Source organism: Piliocolobus tephrosceles, chromosome 9, assembly GCF_002776525.5.
Source record: "Piliocolobus tephrosceles isolate RC106 chromosome 9, ASM277652v3, whole genome shotgun sequence".
NCBI lineage: Eukaryota > Metazoa > Chordata > Mammalia > Primates > Cercopithecidae > Piliocolobus > Piliocolobus tephrosceles.
In genome coordinates this window covers 70,630,065-70,651,328 of record NC_045442.1, presented here as the reverse complement: position 1 = coordinate 70,651,328, position 21,264 = coordinate 70,630,065, and the positions used below count along the sequence as shown (strand labels likewise).

General features: G+C 36.5%; 1 protein-coding gene and 1 pseudogene across 3 annotated transcripts in view; one reads left to right on the top strand and one right to left on the bottom strand.

The window, feature by feature from the left end:
- ADK (adenosine kinase) overlaps positions 1-21,264 on the bottom strand; it is a 591,886-nt gene that overhangs the window by 400,263 nt on the left and 170,359 nt on the right. The gene's annotated exons all lie outside the window — the stretch shown is intronic.
- Positions 715-970, top strand: LOC111537832 (annotated as a pseudogene).

Here is a 21,264-nt window from a genome sequence, read left to right as displayed (position 1 = left end):
ATCAGCCTGGACAATATAATGAGACCTTGTCTCTGCAAAAATTTAAAAATTAGCCCAGCATGACAGTATGCACCTGTAATCCCAGCTACTCAAGAGACTGAGGTGGGAGGATCACTTAAGCCTGGGAATCAGAGGTTCCAGTGAGTGGTAACCTCTGCTTGCCAGTGCACTTCAGCCTGGGCAACAAAGCAAGACCCTATTCGGGAAAAAAAAAAAAAAAAAAGGCCGATTATGCAAACAACACCGACAAGAAAGATAAAGTGGTTTTATTAATGTCAGAAAGAATAGCCATTAAACAAATTAGATTATTTATTAGATGAAATGGACAAATACTTAGGCACAAATGACTAAAAAATTCAAGAAAAAATAGGTAACTTGAACAGACCTATATAACAAGAGATTAAATTAGTAATCAAGAAACTACCCACAAAGAAAAGCCTAGCCCCAAATGACTTCACTGTTGAATTCTAATGAACGTTTAAAGAAGAATTAGATAAAGCGGCTGCAACACTTGCCCTGATCCTGATCCTCCATCCTCAGACTCGACCGGCAGTGTAGGCCTACAGCCTTGTACTGATGTCAGATGTGAGAGCCTGTGCTTAAGAAATCACATCTCACTGAAGACATTCAAACAAAGGTTGGAACACTACTTTACCAGAACAGAAAGGAAACTCATGCATCAGAAAAGGTGACTAATAAATGTACCAAAAGAATATGGGTGCACAAATACCAGAACCTGATCAAACAGTTTAAGGAATTTCTTGGGACTGACAATAAACTTAAAGAAATCTGCTTTTTGGACTGTGTTAAGACTGCACAAGAGATGTAAAACCTGAAGAGACCAGCTGTTCAAAACACTTTATGGAAATATTTTTAAATGACAAAAAGAATATCCATGAGACTTCAGGAATATCATATTTAGCAGAATGAAGCTCTGGCAGCCAAAGCAGGACTCCTTGGCCAACCATGATAGAGAAGTACTAGATTGCCAACAGCTGCTGTACTGGAAATCAGTATGCATCTGATACAATCCCCTGAAAGGAGTAGCCACCTTGTTAAGCCATCTGTCATGAGCTTTTGGCAAATGGAAACCACTGGAGAAACCAGTGATTATTCCTATTTACCAGGAATAATCAGAATAGAAGGTCTTATTGTTCAATGAAATAGTAAGATGCAACATTTGTTGAGGCCTTAAGATTCAGCAGCATGGTCACTAGATTAGAAAAATAAACAATTGCTGCTTCTTTTAAAAAAAAAATACCAATTCTCCACAAACTCTTCCAAAAATTAGAAGAGGGAAGACATCTTTCAATTCATATTATGAGGCCAGTATTACTATGATACTCTAAAATCAGACAAAGTCACAAGAAAATAAAACTACAGACCAATACTCATGAGAATGATGCAAAAATCCTCAACAAAATACTAGCAAAACAAATCCAGTAACATTTAAAAATTATATATAACATAACCAAGTGCAGTTTGTCTCAGGAATACAAGGTTGGTTTAAGATCCAAAAATCAATTAATTCAATGCATCATATCAATAGAATAGAAAACAAAATTACATGATCATCTCAACAGACATAGAAAAAGCATCTGGCAGCCAGGCATGGTGGCCCACGCCTGTAATCTCACACTTTGGGAGGCTGAGGCAGGTGGATCACAAGAGGTCAGGAGTTCGGGTGGATCACAAGAGGTAAGAAGTTCGAGACCAGCCTGGCCAACATGTTGAAACCCTGTATCTACTAAAAATACAAAAATTAGTTAGGCGTGGTGCTGGACACCTGAAATCCCAGCTACTAGGGAGGCTAAGGCAGGAGAATTGCTTGAACCTGGGAGGCAGAAGTTGCAGTGAGCCAAGATTATGCCATTGCACTCTAACCTGGGCAGCAAGAGCAAAACTCCATCTCAAAAAACAAGCAAATCAAAAGCATTTGGCAAAATCCACTACAATTGACTCTTGAACAACACTGGTTTGAACTTCACAAATCCACTTACACCAGTATTTTCTTCCACATCTGCCACCCTTGAGACAGCAAAACCAACTCCTCCTCTGCCTCCTCAGCCTACCCAACATGAAGACAATGATGACTTTTATCATGAAATATTTCCACTTAATAAAGAGTACATATATTTTCTCTCATGATTGTCTTAATAACGTATTCTTTATATGATACATATATAAAATATGTGGTAATTGACTTTATGTTACTGGTAAGGCTTCTGGTTAACAGTAGGCTATTAGTTGACAAGTTTTGGGAGACTCAAAAGTTATACATGGATTTTAGACTATGCAGTGGGTCAGCACCCACAATCCCCATGTTGTGCAAGGGTTAACTGTACTGTTTCAAGATAAAAACACTAAAAAAACTAGAAATAGAAGGTACCTTCCTCAATCTGATAAAGGGCATCTAAGAAAACTGCAGAGAAACATCAAACTTAATGGTGAATGATTAGATATTTTCCCCCTCTATGAGAAATAAGACTAGGGACATCTCTTCTTGTCACTTCTGTTCACTGATACACTACAAGTACTGGTCACAGCAATTAAGGAAAGGGAAAAAAAGTTAAACGTTTCCAAATTAGAAAGAAAGAAGAAAACAAAACTATATTCACAGATGACATGGTTTTGTACATAGAAAACCGTAAAGAACCTACTAAAAAATATTACAGCTAAAAAAGTTCAGAAAGGCTGCAGGATACAAGATCAATATTAACACACACACACACACACACGCACACATACACACACACAACTGGGCCAGGCACAGTGGCTCATGCCTATAATCCTAAAACTTTGGGAGGCTAAGGCCAGAGGATTTGCTTGAGTCCAAGAGTTTGAGACCAGCCTGGGCAACATGGCAAGACTCTGTCTCTACAAAAAAAATTAAAAATTAGCCAGGCATTGTGGCACGTGTCTGGTGGTCTCAGCTACTTGGGAGGCTGAGGCAGGAAAATCAGGTGAGCCCAGGAGGTCGTGGCTGCAGTGAGCCATGTTTGTGCCACTGCACTGTCTCAAAACAGAGCATGAGCCTGTCTCAAAAACAAAACAACAACAACAAAAACCACACACAATTGTATCTTTAAGCCATCTGCAACGAATAATCTGAACATAAAATTAAGAAAATAATTCCACTTACAATAGCATCAAAAATAAAGTAATATTTGGGAATAAGTTTTCTTTACAGTGTAAAATTTATACTCTGAAAACTACAAAACATTGTTGCAACAAATTAAAGGTGATCTAAATAAATGGAAAAACGTCCCACATTCATGGAAAATTTTATTAAGATTGGCAATATTACCCATTATGGATGTAGAGATTCAACACAATCCCTATCAGAATCCAAGCTATACTCATTGTGTAAACTGACAAACTGACTCTAAAATTCACTTGGAATTGCAATGGACCAAAAACAGTCAAGGAGGGAGAATTGAGTGGGTGATAGCTAATGTATATGGGGCTCTTTTTGAGGTGATGAAAATGCTCTAAATTTGATTTATCTCAATAAAGCTTTTTTTTTTTTTTAAAGTACCATGAAAACAAAGAACAATTTAATTTCCTGATGGGAAGAAAGACTCACAGAAAGGTACCAAGAAGTGATATCATTTGTACTAAGTATATGATTTACTATTCTCTAAGTCTTAAAAAATCTGAAAATACACACATAGCAATAATTAACCAGAATAGTACAAATTTGAGCATGCTGGTTTTGAATTACGTATTGCTGTACTAAGGATGTTCGTAAATGAATTGTCAAGACAATTTTCAATACAATGGCAGCCAAATAAATAAATACACAAAATACCAAGAACAGGGATTTGTATTATACAAGCAAGTACATGAAATAGAAAACTACCATGAGAGCCAACATACAGTGGATTTAGGATTAAGGAGGTATAAACATATTAGAAATCTTTGAAGAAGTTAAGAAGGACAGCAAAAGAAAACAAAAACAGACAGCAAGAAGTAAGTTAATGATTGCAAAAATCCTTTTTTTTTTTTTTTTTTTTTGAGACAGAGTCTCGCTCTTGTTGCCCAGGCTGGAGTAGAGTGGCACAATCTCGGCTCACTGCAACCTCTGCCTTCCTGGGTTCAAGCGATTGTCCTGCCCCAGCCTCCTGAGTAGCTGGGATTACAGGTGCCCACTACCACGCCCAGCTAATTTTTTTTTTTTTTTTTTTTTGTATTTTTAGTAGAGACGGGGTTTCACCATGTTGGCCAGGCTGGTCTCAAATTCCTGACCTCATGATCCACCCACCTGGGCCTACTTAAGTGCTGGGATTACAGGGGTAAGCCACCACACAGATATACTATAGCAAGTGTAATAAACTTTAGTATAAACATTGTAAAAATGCAAGTCTAAATGTGAAGGAAACAAATCTAGAGCACCACTTTGAATATACTTGTTATAGTATACTATTAAGGAGAAGAAAAATAACTTTAACTTTGAATGTAACTGTAGCACAATGAAATGAGAACAAGTGTTCTTCAATCAAGCTAATAATAAAATTTCACTCTGTTTCTGACATAAAGGATAATGATAGATGTCTAATGAATAGTTAATATTGAAATCATTAAGAAGTATTTTAATATTTTATGAGGTTTTTAAAAAAGTATGTTAGAGACAACGTTCCAATGGTCCAATAACATTCTATATATTGTACTATTCCTGATATAAATGTACTTGCAAATGGGCAATAAATTTGCCAGCCATTTTAATCTTTCAAAATCAAGTATTTAAAATTGGTAATACGCAGCATGCTATACAGATAATTAAAACAGTTAAAAAAAAAAAGTACACTGAATGAAAAACAAGTCTCTCACAAATAGCAATTCCTCAGTTTTCCTCCACTGGTTTCCAGTTTCACATGTGTTCTTACTGAATTTCTATTTACGTTATTTCTTGACTCTATTCTGATGCCCAGATCTGTCAATATATAAACACATAATATACACACACTGAAATATACACTGAATTTTCCAAAACAATCTAGGTTTCTATTCTTTTTAATCAAAGCAAATGCTATGTATGGCTTCATTTTAATTTCTACTTGCTTACAAGTTTGAATAGTAATATTCAGAGTTGTCAAGTTAGGAAGCAAGATATATCACCTGAAACCTGGTTTAGACAACATTTTAAAAATTAAAAGTCATCAGGTATATAAATCAAGATTGTCATACTACTCAAAAATTATATGGGAATGTAAGGAAACAACTGACTTTTTCTCATATAAACAATACTAAATGCAGACACACAATGAAACAATAAACACAGTTCTTTAGATTTGTAACTGGAATTTCACACCTTTTCCTTACCCTAATCAGAGTGGAATATTTAATAAAATTAAATAAATGTAAATTAATGTGCTATTTTAAAATCAAACTAAAACCAATTTATAGTAACAGAATACATTAATATTAACTCAAATAGTTTAAATTCCCTCCTATGTACATGAAAAATGGCCCTTCAAAATGGAAGGGAATTTCATCATCTGGTTTAAAAACAACAATGAAATAAAGAGCAGCACAGACAAGACTACTTTTGGCCTCTGGCTTCTTTCAATATAGAAGTATTATAAAGAAAAGAGTAAGCCAGTGTTGATATAGTAAAGAAACCTCCACTTTAATAACTCATTTTTTTTTCAGGAAAAGAAGTAGTCTGCAAAATCTGTGAAAGTGATTTATCTTCAGGTGAATAAAATGAACAGCAATTGATCTTGTACCTAGGGAGTGATTCTTCTTCCACCAGTTACAAACATATCTCTGTTAAATATCACTAGAATAGGTTGGGTAATTTCATGTTTTGAATAATTTATTTGCACACTTAAGATTTAGGATTGATTCTAAAGTTTTATGTCCAACACCACAGTTTCAATTGGGCCATTAACTTGTTCATTATTCAACACTTTTTGCATCTGTAAAATGAGTCCACTTTTGTATGGGACCATCATAGAAATGACACCAAACACAGATTTGGTGGGTGAAAGAGGTATGTCAGAGGTAAGATGACCATGAAAAAGAGACATATAAGTTGAGATATGTGAAATGGGCACAAATTGGTAAAGTGAAGGAAAAGAATGTTATATGCAGAGGAATCTGTATGTTTATGTCAACGAGATATATGATCACCAAACATTTCACTTTATAGCAAAGAATTTTGAAGAAATCAAGACTGTCTTCTAACTTAGTGTATAAAGTGGATCATTTTGAAAAAAAATCTACTTTACTTATATTGGTTATCCTAGAAATTCTGTGAAGAGGCAAAAAAAAGGAATTTAGGCCAGGGCAGTGGCTCACCCCTGTAATCCTAGCACTTCAGAAGGCCAAGGCAGGACTGCTTAAAGACAGGAGATTGAGACCAGCCTGGGCAACATGGCCAGGCCCCCATCTCTACAAAAAATAAAAATAAAAAAATTAGTCAGGCATGGTTGCATGCATCTATAGTCCTAGCTACTTGGGAAGCTGAAGCAGGAGAATCCTTTGAGCCCAGGTATTTGAGGCTACAGTGAGCTATGACTGTGCCACTGCACTCCAGCCTGGGAAATGGAACAAGACACTGTCTCTTAAAAGAAATTAAAAAAAAAAAAACTCCCCAAAGTAGACATTACATGCATTCTTCTTAGTGTGTGTGTACTATTCTGTAAAATCTTATCAGCTGTAAAGATTCATGTACTCACCAGCACAATTAAGACAGAACTATTCCACCAACACAAAGAAGCCCTCTCCTGCAACTCCCTTATAGTCATACCTATCCCCTTCTCCCACATTATCTCTAACTCCTGAAACAACAGGTCAATTTTCCAAAACTAATTTTTTTTTCATTTAAGTAATACTATATAATTGGAATCATACAGTATGTAACATTTTGAGTTTAGCTTTTTTTTAACTTAGTGTGATGCCCTTAAGATCTATGGAAACTGCTGACTGTACCAGTAATTTATTCCTTTATAAAGCTTAGCATTCCATTGGATAGATACCTCACAGTTTGTTTATTCACCTGTTGAAGGTTATCTGGATTGTTTCCAGTTTGAGGCAATTACAAATTAAGTTGATATAAATATTTGTGTAGCAAGTTTTTACATATACATAAATTTCCATTTCTCTATGTTAAATACTCAGGAATATGATTGCTGAGTCATATGGAATATTTATCTTTAATTTTATAAAAAAATGCCAAACTGTTTTCCAGAGTGGCTGTGTCATTTTCTTATCAGCAACAGATGAGAAATCCATTCATTCTGTATTCTCACCATTTTTTACTTTCACTATCCACATATGTATGCAGCGGTATCTTGTAGTTTTAATTTGCACTTCTCTAATGGCTAAGAATATTGAAAATATTTTACATGGCTTACTTGCTATTACATATTCACTTTTATCATTTAAGTTTTCATTGTTGTTGTTGCTGTTGTTATCCTAGAAATTCTGTATAAAGGCTAGAAAAGGAATTTAGGCCGGGGCAGTGGCTCATGCCTGTAATCCCAGCACTTTAGGAAGCTGAGGCAGGAGGACCCCTTGAAGCCAGGGTCTCGCTCTGTCACCCAGACTGGAGTGTAGCGGTGCAATCATGGCTCATTTAAGATTCTTAAATACATTTGCAGCCCAGCGTGGTGGCAGGCACCTATAATCCCAGCTACTCGGGAGGCTGAGGCACGACAATCCCTTGAACCCGGGAGGCAGAGGCTGTGGTGAGCAGAGATTACATCATTGTACTCCAGCCTGGGTGACAAGACTCCAACTCAAAAAAAAAAAAAAAATCATCTGAAGAGGGAATATACAATAATATCTTCAAGTTCACAGTTAGTAAGCTCTTCTAGCTAATAGTAGGACAACACAGATTAATATACAAAAAGCGAATGAAGCCAGCTGTAATAATAAAAAGTAGAGGAGTGTAAGTATAGAAAATTTAATTTACTTAGAAATGTCATTATAGAGATGATTTGATTAAAGCTATTCACTTTGATAACCCAGGAAAGGCACTTAAAATTCACAAGGCATGAGTCAAATAATGTCAGTGCCCCTGCAATATCCTTTGGACCTAACCCTTTCCCACCACTCCAAATTACTTCCAACAGCCAGTATCTTCCTCTGTATGCCTCAGGGCTTTCCTCGGAATGGCTGAATGCTACTATGCCCACCATAGCACCAGGCGGGTGCACCGTCCTCTGTATGGCAGTCCACAACCAGTAACAGGAAATACACTCACTCTCTCACACTTCAGGTGAGTTAATTCCGAAACTAAATTTGACACTGACTTTCCCAGAATTATCCCACAAGATAAAGCTCCAGCAACCTATTGTGGTAGTTTAGTTAGTAAGTCTTCATTAGCTGCCTTGCTTTCCTTGCATCAGTTCTTGCCTGTTACATACATCTCCAAAGTAGGCATTGTTCTAAAATCCTTGCTTCAGGTTCTGCTGCTGGGAAAACTTATGTATGTTAAACCACCCACCACAATAAAATAACTCTCATTAAAAATAAAAAATACTTGGAAGCAAAAGGTAGTGACAATAAATAAGACATATATATAGTAGGCCCACCATATCCATGGGTTCTGCATCTGCAGACCAACCAACAGCAGATCAAAAATACTTGGAAGTGGGGGAAACGGATAGTTGCTGAGTCTGTACTGAACATGTACAGACTTTTTTCTTGTCATTATTCCCTAAAAAATATAGTATAACAAGTATTTACTTAGCATTTACAGTGTATTAGGTATTATAAGTAATCTAGGGATTAAAGTATATGGGAGGATATGCATAGGTTATGTGCAAATATTATGCCATTTAAGGGACTTGAGTATCCATGGATTTGGTATCCACAGAGGGTCCTAGAACCAATCCCTTATGGGTACCAAGGGATGACTGTACTTTCCTTTCTCTATTTACTATTTATTATTATTTCATAACTCTCTTCAATTATAAATTAAAAGCATTTCCCCTGCATATTGAAAACCTAATTTCTAATATGTCCATTACATTAAAATTAACAGTGCAAAATTACAGATGTCTACGACTACAAAAAATATCGACCTGTAAAATGCAATAATTTCAACTTCCATGATTAGACAGCAAAACAAAAAAACCAAACACATTAAGCTACAGTAATCAGAGAAGTATGATACTGGACAAAGAAGAGACATATATCAATGAAAGAGAATATGGAATATAGATACACAACCACACAATTGATTTTCAAAAAAGTACAAAGGCAATTAAAGAGATTTAAATAGACTTTGGGAAAGAGTAATGGATCAATTGGATATCCATATGCCAAAGCAAAGAACAATAACCAAAGACTCTGTTACAGACCTCACTCAATATACACAAAAATTAACTCAAAATGGATCAGAGATCTACATGTAAAAAGTAAAACTATGAAATTTCTAGTAGAAAATATAGGAGAAAATCTTTCTGACCCTGGATTAAGCAAAGAGCTCTTACATGACACAAAAGCATAATCCATTTTTAAAACATTTGTAAGAACTTCTGCTCACTGAAAGACATTGTTAGGAAAATGAAAACACAAGCCACTCACTAGGAGAAAATATTTGCAAATAACACATCTGATAAAAGTCTTGTCTGCAGAACAGATAAAGAATTCTCAAAACCCTGTAACAAAAATAAACACAATTTTTTTTTTTAAAAAGGCAAACAGTTTGAAGAGATATTTCTTTAAAGAACATATACAGATAGCAAATAAGCATATAAAAACGTGCTCACATAATTAGGGAAGTAGAAACAAACAATGAGATACTCCTCTCCCCCTCATAATTGATATAGTAATAAAAATTGACAATATCAAGTGCTGAAAGGATGTGGGACGACTAGACTTCTCATATATTACTAGTGGGAATGTGAAATGGCACAGATACTTTGAAAAGGAGTTTAGCAATACATCTAGTAAAATGAAAATTTATGTTAACACAAAAATGTATAAATATTTTTAGCAGCTTTATTCATAATCACCAGAAACAATTCAAATATTCCTCTAGAGTGGACAGAGATACAAGGTGTAGTACATCACAATGACAGAAAACTACTCAGCCATTAAAATTTAAAAACTATTGACAAAGCAGGCCGGGCGCGGTGGCTCAAGCCTGTAATCCCAGCACTTTGGGAGGCTGAGATGGGCGGATCACGAGGTCAGGAGATCGAGACCATCCTGGCTAACACGGTGAAACCCTGTCTCTACTAAAAAAAATACAAAAAACCTGTAGTCCCAGCTACTCGAGAGGCTGAGGCAGGAGAATGGCGTAAACCCGGGAGGCAGAGCTTGCAGTGAGCTGAGATCCGGCCACTGCACTCCGGCCTGGGTGACAGAGCGAGACTCCGTCTCAAAAAAAAAAAAAAAACTGACAAAGCAAAATGGATGAATCTAAGATTAACTTATATCAAATAAAGTCAGATTCAAAGGCTATGCACAACATGATTCCATTTGTGTGTATCAGTACCTCAGGAGAGCTGGAGAAAGCTGGGCTGCCATGTTCTGGCACAGCCAATGGCAACAAACCAAAAAAATAAATAAAATAAAACAAAGAATAGGTCTGTAATCACTTACTGTGATAGTATAAGAGGCTAAACTGGAGAAAGTGCCAGTTACCCCCCATTCCATTTTCCCCTGTGGCATGGCACATTGGTCCACAGGGCAGGTAGACCAGCACAGATGTGAGGGCTGCCTCACTGCCAAAGGGAACCCCCAACAAAAGACTCTAGTAGTTTTACAGACCCAGGAGTCCAGTGAAGGCTAGAGAGGGAAGGGTTAGAAACAGGAAAGTGCAAGTCATAGTAGAGAAAGAGTTGGTGTCTTGCCTCTTTTCCCCAATGAAGTCTTGACAGAGACACTTAAGGAAAGCTTCCCCAAAAGAACCACATAAAGAGGCCTCTGAATGATGGCACCTAGGCTAGGAATGCAGATATGTGTAAGAGGATGACTGGATCCTTGACTGCAATTCCCCTCAGAGACTATAAAGGTTTTGCACCAAGTCTGCTCTGGAGACCAGTCTTCCCCCTATGAAGCCTGCCAGGAAAACCTCTCTAAATGCTTTATGATTGGACCTAAAAAATTACTCATAGGTTGTTGACTAGCAGCAGGAACCTCAATACAAGTCACTGGAAAAGGTAAAACTATACAAACAGAAAATTATGGAGAATGGGATTTGATTTTACCCTATTTAATAAAGCTAACACAAAAGGCTCTTAACTAATTCATGGATGTAGGCAGAAGACACAAGACCCCTCAAAGAAAAAATACTTCATTACTTATGACAAAGCAGAAGAACATCAGCATTTTTGCATCAGTTCCCCTCATTCCAAGTCCTTTGGGGATGCTCAGATGGATGCTATGCATGAAGTGAGTTTGCATCAGCAAATGAGAAGCACTGAACTTGGGGAATCCACCAATTTTATAGCAAGCAGTAAATAAGCTTGCTCTTTGTCTGGGAAGAGATGTTATCTCATGTCTCAAGTTTGTCAGCTGCACATATAATCCTAAGAAATCTCCCAGGAAAAAGGGAAATCAGAGCCTTACAGTCTTCACAAGCAAGTGAGGAGAATTGTCTCTGTCAACAAAAACAGAGCAGGGATTGCTAAGGGCTGAAGTAGGGGAAAGGAAGACTACAAAGGGGACACAAGGAAAGTTTTGGGGTGATGAAACTATTCTCTATCTTACTTCTGATACTGGTAGCAAGATTGTGTGCATGTGTCATAACTTGCAGAAACATACACTACAAAGATCACTTTTTTATAGATAAATTATAACTTACAGGGGAAAAAATACTTTTTTGGAAAAAAAGTATTTTTTTTTATAAATAAGTTTTTTTAAAAGAATTTCTTCTCTAGAAAAAAGTAAATCTTCCCTAAAAAAACCCAAAAATATATCCAGGACCCTGTGGTACCATCCTGGTGTCCCTTTCTGCATATGTCTACTTTCAGTTGCCAACTACTTAATGTTTACAGTATTCATTTAATTAATTATACTTTCAGATATGCTTCAATACCTATTCAAGCATTAAATCAAGACTTATCATTTCTAAATCTTTTCTTTCTTTTTTTTTTTTCTTTTTTTTTTGAGATGGAGTCTCGCTCTGTCGCCCAGGCTGGAGAGCAGTGGCGCGATCTAGGCTCACCACAAGCTCCGCCTCCTGGGTTCATGCTATTCTCCTGCCTCAGCCTCCCAAGTAGCTGGGACTACAGGCACCCGCCGCCATGCCTGTCTAATTTTTTTTTTTTTTTTTTTTGGATTTTTGGTAGAGACGGGGTTTCATTGTGTTAGCCAGGATGGTCTCGATCTCCTGACCTCGTGATCCTCCCACCTTAGCCTCCCAAAGTGCTGGGATTACAGGCGCGAGCCACCGTGCCTGGCCAATCTTTTGTTTCTTACAATAGTTTTTGAGAAAGAAAACAGATAAAATTTGCAAAACAATAAATTAAAAATTAGTATAGTTTACTGCTGCCTTTCAGCTCTCTAAATCAAGATATCAAAAATAAAACAACAATTGGCAGGCATCCCTTTATACTCCCCACCATGGATATTAACCCACAAATAAGATAAACCCTCAAAATTATTAAATTGCCATTGTTCATGTTTCTCCTATTGACCGATGATCTAAACTCTCATTTTAGTAAGGTTCTAATAGAATGGAACATCTGTTTTATGTTACATGGGAGGCAGCAAAATTCTTCCTCTCTGACCGGATTATTAATGCTCATACCGTCTATGGTGTTAGACTTCTCATTTGTATCCCTGCACTAGCTTTCTAAGGTACAACATACCCCCTAATGTAAAACATTTTCCTTTTAACTGTACAATACTGTAGATGCCATATTTTTAATGTGACATGCTGGTATTTCTTTTTTAAAACCACAAATGCATTTCTTATTCTCAATCACAAATTTAAATTTCCTGTGTATTCCCAGCCCACTAGGCATTTTTCTTTTAAAGTAGCTGAAAAAATAGATGATTTCAATTTTTTGATTTGTCATCTCATTTTTATAGACCTCTCTCCAAGTAACTGTTAGAATGGAAAGTGAAAAGATATTTAGCTTTTACTCCTTTTTCTATAAAATCAATGTAAGCTTAAGAAAGACTGTAAAATATTTCTACTTCTTAAGACGAATAGTAGTAAGTCCATGCCACATCTAAAATGATCTAAAATAATACATTATATTCAATTTAAGAAAAATAACCTTAATAAGGCATTCTTCCAGTGTTCAAGCTTAAAATTATTTTAACATGAGTGTTTTCATTTTTAAAAGTCATCAAAATCTGACATATATCCCTTATGTTATTTCACAGATTTACACAAATACTTAGCTGAAACCATCTTACATTTCATTGGTTAAATTACAATAAAGTAATACTCTTCAAATGGAGTTGTATTTCTAATACCTTCAGTTTTTCTTGTTGTGCAATATTTTGTTCATTATGAACAGATTCTGACAAAATTGAGACAAATTGCATCACTACTGATGACTCTCAATTAGGTCTTCAGTTCATTTCCCTTGCCTAACTCTAAAAAAGCTACATATGGTTTAAACCACTGGTACTTTTTACTTTCTGCCAATACACAAACCATGCTTTTTTGTGTTGAAAACATTCCCATGAATAATTATACTAGTCTCCAAAGAGACCAGATGGTAATAAATTCTAGAGCAGATCTGGAAGCTTTCTCTAAATTTACCTTTTTATAGTCTCACTATCATAATACAGTTCTTTGTGCTATAGCTTAGAATAGCTATGGCTAGACATAGAAATGTGAGTAAACTTTGTACACAAATAAAAAAACAATCATTTCAGGGTCTTTCATAACTACATACACCTCTCATCTAATATTATCATCAACAACTTTTAAGAGAGCATCACCTTGATAGAGTATGACATTACTAATCAAATTATAAAATTTTTACATTTGCAAAATGTTACTATGAAAGTAAAATTTGTCTGGGCACAGTGGCCCATGGCCGTAATCCCAGCACTTTGGGAGGCCTAGGTGGGTGGATCACTTTAGGTCAGGAGTTTAATACTAGCCTGGTCAACAGGGTGAAACTGTCTCTACAAAAAAATACAAAAAAAAAAAAAAATTAGTTGGGCACGGTGGCAGAAGCCTGTAATCCAGCTACTTAGGAGACTGAGGCAGGAGGATTGCTCAAACTCAGGAGGCAGAATTTGCAGTGAGCCAAGATCACGACACTGAGCTTCAGCCTGGGCGACAGAGCATGAGTCTATCTCAAAAATAAAACAAATAAAGTAAAATGTAAGAAATACGATCCAGCTAGCTACAGCAAATGGTATGAAGTTAAAGAAATAGAAACGTTGGCTGGGTGCAGTGGCTCACGCCTACAATCCCTGCACTCTGGGAGGCCGAGGCAGGTGGATCACCTGAGGTCAGGAGTTTGAGACCAACCTGGCCAACATGATGAATCCCCGTCTCTACTAAAAATACAAAGAATTAGCCGGGTGTGGTGGCGGGCACCTGTAATCCCAGCTACTCGGGAGGCCTGAGACAGGAGAACCACTTGAACCCGGGAGGTGCAAGTTGCAGTGAGCTGAGATTGTACCACTGCACTCCAGCCTGGGCAACAAAGGCGAAACTCCATTTAAAAAAATAATAATAATTAATAAATAAATAAATAGAAATGTAGACTAATGTTTACTAGTATTGCCACTGATTCTATTTTGTTATTCTTCTGGAAAACATGAATAAATTATTCTGGCCTTGCTATTTCAACTAAGTAAAATAACTTGCACAATCTTCATTATTTATATTAATCATAGATCACTCCATTTTACTTAAGAGTATCGTGTTTGTGACAAAAAAAAAATCAAAAGAGGTTTTGAAAACCAGAAGCATTATTCAAAACTTTCAAAACACATTGTGGTATATAAAATTAAATTTTAGGCATTTCCTTCCATCTGTAAGAAGCAAAACACAGCCATAGTAGTTTATTTTCTACTTTTATACCAGCGTACTGGTTACAATACTGGTGTAAAATATTAGCTGAATAATTTTTGGCATAAATTATTCTTATAGCTCAAAACAACTATGTATAAAAGAAATGAAAACAAAAAAGAAAAAAGTTCAAATAGAAACAGGAAATATAAATTGGGGTGGGAAGGTAAAGAGACTACTGAAAACAGGGATTAAAAACAATGTCTAAAAGTTATTGTATTATTTTAATAGTCATTGTTGCTTTAAAACATGGTGGCCATAAATAAGAAATACTATCTCACATAGTTTTGGTGGGTCAGGAATTTAGGAGCAGCTTAGTGGAACAGTTCTCTCTTGGGGTGTCTCATCAGGTTGTAGTCGGTTAAGTAAGGCAGGGCTCCAGTAATCTGATGATTTGACTGTGGCTGGCTCACTCATATGGCCAGCATATTGGTGTTGGTTGCCATTGGAAGGCTTATGTTCCTGCCCATGTGGACCACTTCATAGGTTGACTGCGTATCCTCAAGACATAGCAGTTGAATTCCCCATTATGGGTGTCCCAAGAAAAAATCATATGGAAGTATTTATGCCTTTAATGATCTAGCCTCAGAAATAGCACACCATCATTACATACACTCTACTTATTAGAAGCAAGTCGCTAAGTCTGGGCCATATTCAAGAGAGGGGAAATTAGGTTCTACCTTTTCAATGGAGAAGTATTAAAGAACTTGTGAACATGCTTTTAAAGAATTTTTTTTAGGAGACAGGGTGCCACTGTGTTTCCCAGGCTAGAGTACAATGGCTATTCACAGGAGCAATCATAGCATACTTCAGCCTCAAACTCCTGGCCTCAAGTGATCCTCCCATCTCAACCTCCTGAGTAGCAGGGACTACAGGTATGCACCACCACACCTGGCTTTCACTTTTCATATTAGAGTAGGTGACAACTGTTACATAAAGCAAAAACCCACATTAGATAAAATATATATATATATATATATATAATTATTATTTGGTTTTGAGACAATGTCTAGCTCTGTTGCCTAGGCTGGAGTGCAGTGGCAGAATCATGGCTCACTACAGCCTCAACCTCGTAGGCTCAAGCAATTCTTGCACCTCAGCTTCCTGACTAGCTGGGATGACAGGCATGCACCACTGTGCCCTGCTAATTTTTTTTATTATTATTTGTAGAGATAGGGTTTTGTTATGTTGCCCAGGCTGGTGGTCTTGAACTCCTGAGCTCAACTGATCCTTTGGCCTTGGCTTCTCAAAGTGCTGGGATTATAAGCATGAGCCACCACACTTGACCTATTATTCTTAAAAGAACGAAAAATTTATCTGATCTACTTAATGATACATATAATTGTTCATATATACATAAATCATATGCCATCTTCATAAAGGAAAGTCATTAGTACTGCTTTTATAAAATTAAATCTGTTTTTCTCTTATTTTGACAGAGCTCTAATTTCTAAAATGCTCATAAATTTTCAGTTTTCTGATACATGTATTAAAATACATGCCACCTGCAACCCACTAGCTACTCGTTCTAAAACCATAGTTTCCCAGTGGTCACCTAACATCTATCCATCCAACCAATCTTCTTCCTTGTTTGAAAATTCCACTGCATACCTACTAATTTTTATGCAGAGATTTTTAAATGAAAATTCTGGTTAATAGGTGGGCAACAGTTACCACCAAGTGAAGTCTATAAGCCAAGGTGTATGGACCTCTACATAGTGGGTTGTAAATGCTTGATATGGGAAGAATTCAAGAAGGAGAAAAGAATGAGAAAAAGTTTTGTGATAGTCCCAAGTTCATACTTGCCCAGCTTGGCTTAATTCTACTGCACATCCTTCTTGCTGCAAATCACTGTGGTATGTTACAATCTAGACTATTTGGTTTTTTACTTTGTTATCCCAAGTATCTCAGCAGCAAAAGTACCAAAGAACACAAATATACTCTAAAAACATTTTTCTTTAAAAAACATGGCAGAGTGATGTTAGCAAAATGCAAGGGTAGAAATTTTTGTCTGGTTCTCTATACCCTATGGAGTTTCAATTAGTGACTTCTCAGTGGCAAGACGACTACCCTGGATCTCTTGGAACTCAGGATGATGTCTCATTATACCACAGAGCTGAGAAAAATCTGGGAACAGTGTATTAGTCCATTTTCACACTGCTATAAAGAAATATACAAGATTGGACAACTTATAAAGAAAAGAGGTTTAATTGACTCACAGCTCCATATGACTGGGGAGGCCTTGGAAAACTTACAACCACGCTGGAACACAAAGGGGAAGTAATGACCTTCTTCACATGGTAGAAGGAGAAAAAGAGAGTGAAGGAGGACCTGCCAAACACTTATAAAACCATCAGATTCATAAGAACTTACTCACTATCATGAGAACAGCATGGGGGGAACCACCCCCATGATCCAATCACCTCCCACCAGATCCCTCCCTCAACATGTGGGGATTATGGGGATTACAACTGGAGATGAGGTTTGAGGCGGGGGACACAGAGCCAAACCATACCAGATAGTAAGGGAAATGGTGCTTTGACTGCAACACCCTTCCCCTAAGCACGCATATGCAGAAGTCCCCTGGATGCAAGTTTCTATGGTAGAAAAAATGAGTGGGAAGTGGGTATTCGGCCTATTGTAAGCATAGTATATAAGCCTCGTATATCTTTAATATGAAGATTAAAGACAAAACTATTAAAAATAATTATAACTACAACAACTGATAGTGGGATATGCAGTTTTAAAAGCTGTTAAGTTGTAACATCAAAAATTCAAAATATGTGGTTGGACGAGTTTGGCTCATGCCTGTAATCCCAGCACTTTGGGAGGCCAACGCAGGCAGATCACTCGAGGTCAGGAGTTCAAGACCAGCCTGGGCAACATGGTGAAACCCCGTCTCTACTAAAAATACAAAAATTGTCTGAGCAAGGTGGTACACCCCTGTAATCCCAGCTACGCGGGTGGCTGAGGCATGAGAATTGCTTGAACTCAGGAGGTGGAGGTTGCAGTGAGCTGAGATTGTGCCACTGCACGCCAGCCTGGGTGACAGAGAGAGACTATCTCAAAAAAATTCAAAATACGAGAGAAAAAGAGGAGTTAAAGTACAAGGTGTTTATTAAACATTTTTAGCAATCAAAGTTAAGTTGTTACTAGTTTAAAATAACCTGATATAAGCAAATATCAATAAATCTAAAGGGAAAGATAGTGCACAAAATAATCACAGTAGACAACTTTTTTTTTTTTTAACTTTTATTTTAGGTTCAGGGGTACATGTGCAGGTATGTTACATGTGCAGGTTGTGTCATGGGGGTTTGTTGTACACATTACTTCATCACCCAGATACTAAGCCGAGAACGTAATTGTTATTTTTTCTGATCTTCTACCTAGTAGGAAACTTCAGCACCCCACTTAAGCAACAGAAACAATATCCAGACAGAAAACCAAAAAAGAAACATTAGGTTTAAACTGTATTCTCGACCAAATAGGCCTAACAGACATTTACAGAACATTCTATCCAGCAGCTGAAGATTACACATTCTTCTCAACTGAACATGAAACATGCTTCAGGATAGAGTGCATATTATGCCACAACATAAGTCTTAACAAATTTCAGTTCAAAATCATAGATTATCTTTTCTGATCACAATGGCATAAAACTAGAAGTCAATAATAAGAGGAAAATCAGAAACTCTATAAGTACATGGAAATTAAACAACATGGTCAATGAAAATATTAAAGAGAAACAAAAAGATTTTTTGAAACAATGCCAATGGAAACAAAGCATAACCTATCTGATACAGCAAAAGCAGGTCTAAGAGGGATGTTTATAGTAATTAACACATAAATCCCCAAAAAGGAAAGATACAAACCTAATGTTGCACCTCAAGTGACTAGAAAAACAAGAACAAGCCAAACCCCAAATTAGCAGAAAAAAATAAAGAGAAGAAGTAAATGAAATAGAGACCTAAAAACCGTACAAAAGATAAATACAACAAATAATTAGGTTTTTGAAAAGATAACCAAAAGCAACAAACCTTTAGCTAGACTAAGAAAAAAAGGAGAAGATACAAATAAAAAAGTGAGAAATAAAAAAGGAGACACTACAATTGGTCCCAGAGAAATACAAAGAATTATAAGAGACTCTCATTAACAATTATATACCAACAAACTAGAAAATCTAGAAGAAATAAATTTCTGAATACATATAATCTACCAAAATTTAATTATGAAGATATAAAAAATTAGAACAGACCAATAAGTAAAGAGATTAAATCGGTGATAAAAAGTCTCCCATCAAAGAAAAAAGAAAAAATGCCTAGGACCTGATGGCTTCACTGCTGTATTCTACCAAAATTTTTGTTTTGTTTTTTTAAAGAGACAGGGTCTTGCTCTGTTGCCCAGGCTGCAGTACAGTGGCATGATCAAAGTTCACTGCAGCCTCCACCTCCTAAGCTCAAGCAATCTTCCTGCCTCAGCCTCCCAAGAGGCCTCCCAAGTAGCTGAGACTACAGGTGTGTACCAGCACACCAAGTTAATTTTTTTTTTTTTGGGTAGAAACAAGGTCTTACTATGTTGCCCAGGTTGACCTCGAATTCCTGGCCTCTTGCAGTTCTGCCTCAGCTTCCCAAAGTGCTGGGGTACTGGTGTAAGCCAACACACACCCAGCGCTACCAAATATTCAAAGCAAAACTAATACCAATTCTTCTCAAATTATTTTTAAAAATTAAAGAGGAAGGAATTCTTCTAAACTCATTCTACAAAATCAGCAATACCCTGATACCAAAACCTAACAAGGACACAACAAAAATAAGAAAACTACAGGCCAATGTCTCTGATGAACCTCGATGGAAAAATCCTGAACAAAATACCAGCAAACCAAATTCAATAGCACATTAATTTTGGGAGGCCAAGTAAATAACTTGAAGTCAGGAGTTCAAGATCACCCTGGCCAACATGGTGAAACCCTTCTCTACTAAAAACACAAAAATTAGCCAGGCATGGTGGTAGGCGCCTGTAATCCCAACTACTCGGGAGGCTGAGGCAGGAGAATCGCTTGAATCCAGGAGGTGGAGCACCTCTGCACCCCGGCCTAGGTGACAGAGTGAGACTCCGTCGTAAAAAAGAAAAAAAAAAAGCCAGCACATTAACAAGATAATTCACCAGGATCAAGTGGATTCGTCCTATGGATATATGAATGGTTCAACATATACAAATCAATAACTGTGATATATCACATTAAATGCAGGAAAAAACATATAATCATTTCAATAGATGCAGAAAATGCATTTGACAAAATTCAACATTCCTTCATGTTACAATTATCAACAAATTGGGAATAGAAGGAATGCAGCTCAGCACAATAAAGGCCATATATGAAAAATCTAAAGCTATCATTCTGAATGGGAAAAAAGTGAAAGCTTTTCCTCTGAAATCTGGAACAAGACAAGGATGTATACTTTCACCTTTTCTATTCATCATAGTCTAGAAGACCCAGCCAGAACAATTAGGCAAGAGAAAGAAATAAAAGGCATCCAAATTGGAAAGGTGGAAATTAAACTGTTCTTGTTTGCAGACAACATGATCTCATACGCAGAAAACCCTGAAGAATGTACCAAAATACTGTCAGAACTAATAATCACATTCAGTAAAGTTGTAGGATACACAACAAACATACAAAAGCATTTCTATACATCAACCACAAACTACCTGAAAAAACAAAAATCAAGTAAACAATTCCTCTTAAAATAGTTATAAAAATGCTAAAATACCTAGGGATAAATTCAACAAAGAAGGTAAAAGATCTCTAAGATGAAAAGTATAAAACACCGATTAAAGAAATTAAAGAAGACACAAATAAATGAAAAGATAGCCTGCATTCATGTAATGAAAGAATTAATAATGCTAAAATGTTCATACTATCCAAAGTGATCTACAGATTCAAAGTAAACTCTCTCAAAACGCCAATGACAATCTTCACAGAAATAGAAAAAAAATTCTAAAATTCATATAGAACCACAAAACATCCCAAATAGCAAAAGCAATCTTGAGCAAAAATGACAAAGACACATCATGCTATCTGACTTCAAAATGATCCAGCAATTCCACTTTTGGGTACATACTCAGTGGAAATGATTAAGATATATCTGCACTTCCATATTTATTGCTTCATTATTCACAACAGCCAAGACACGTAATCAACCTAAGAGTTCATCAGGCAATGAATGAATAAATAAAAAATCAGGAAACAACAGGTGTTGGAGAGGATGTGGAGAAATAGGAACACTTTTACACTGTTGGTGGGATTGTAA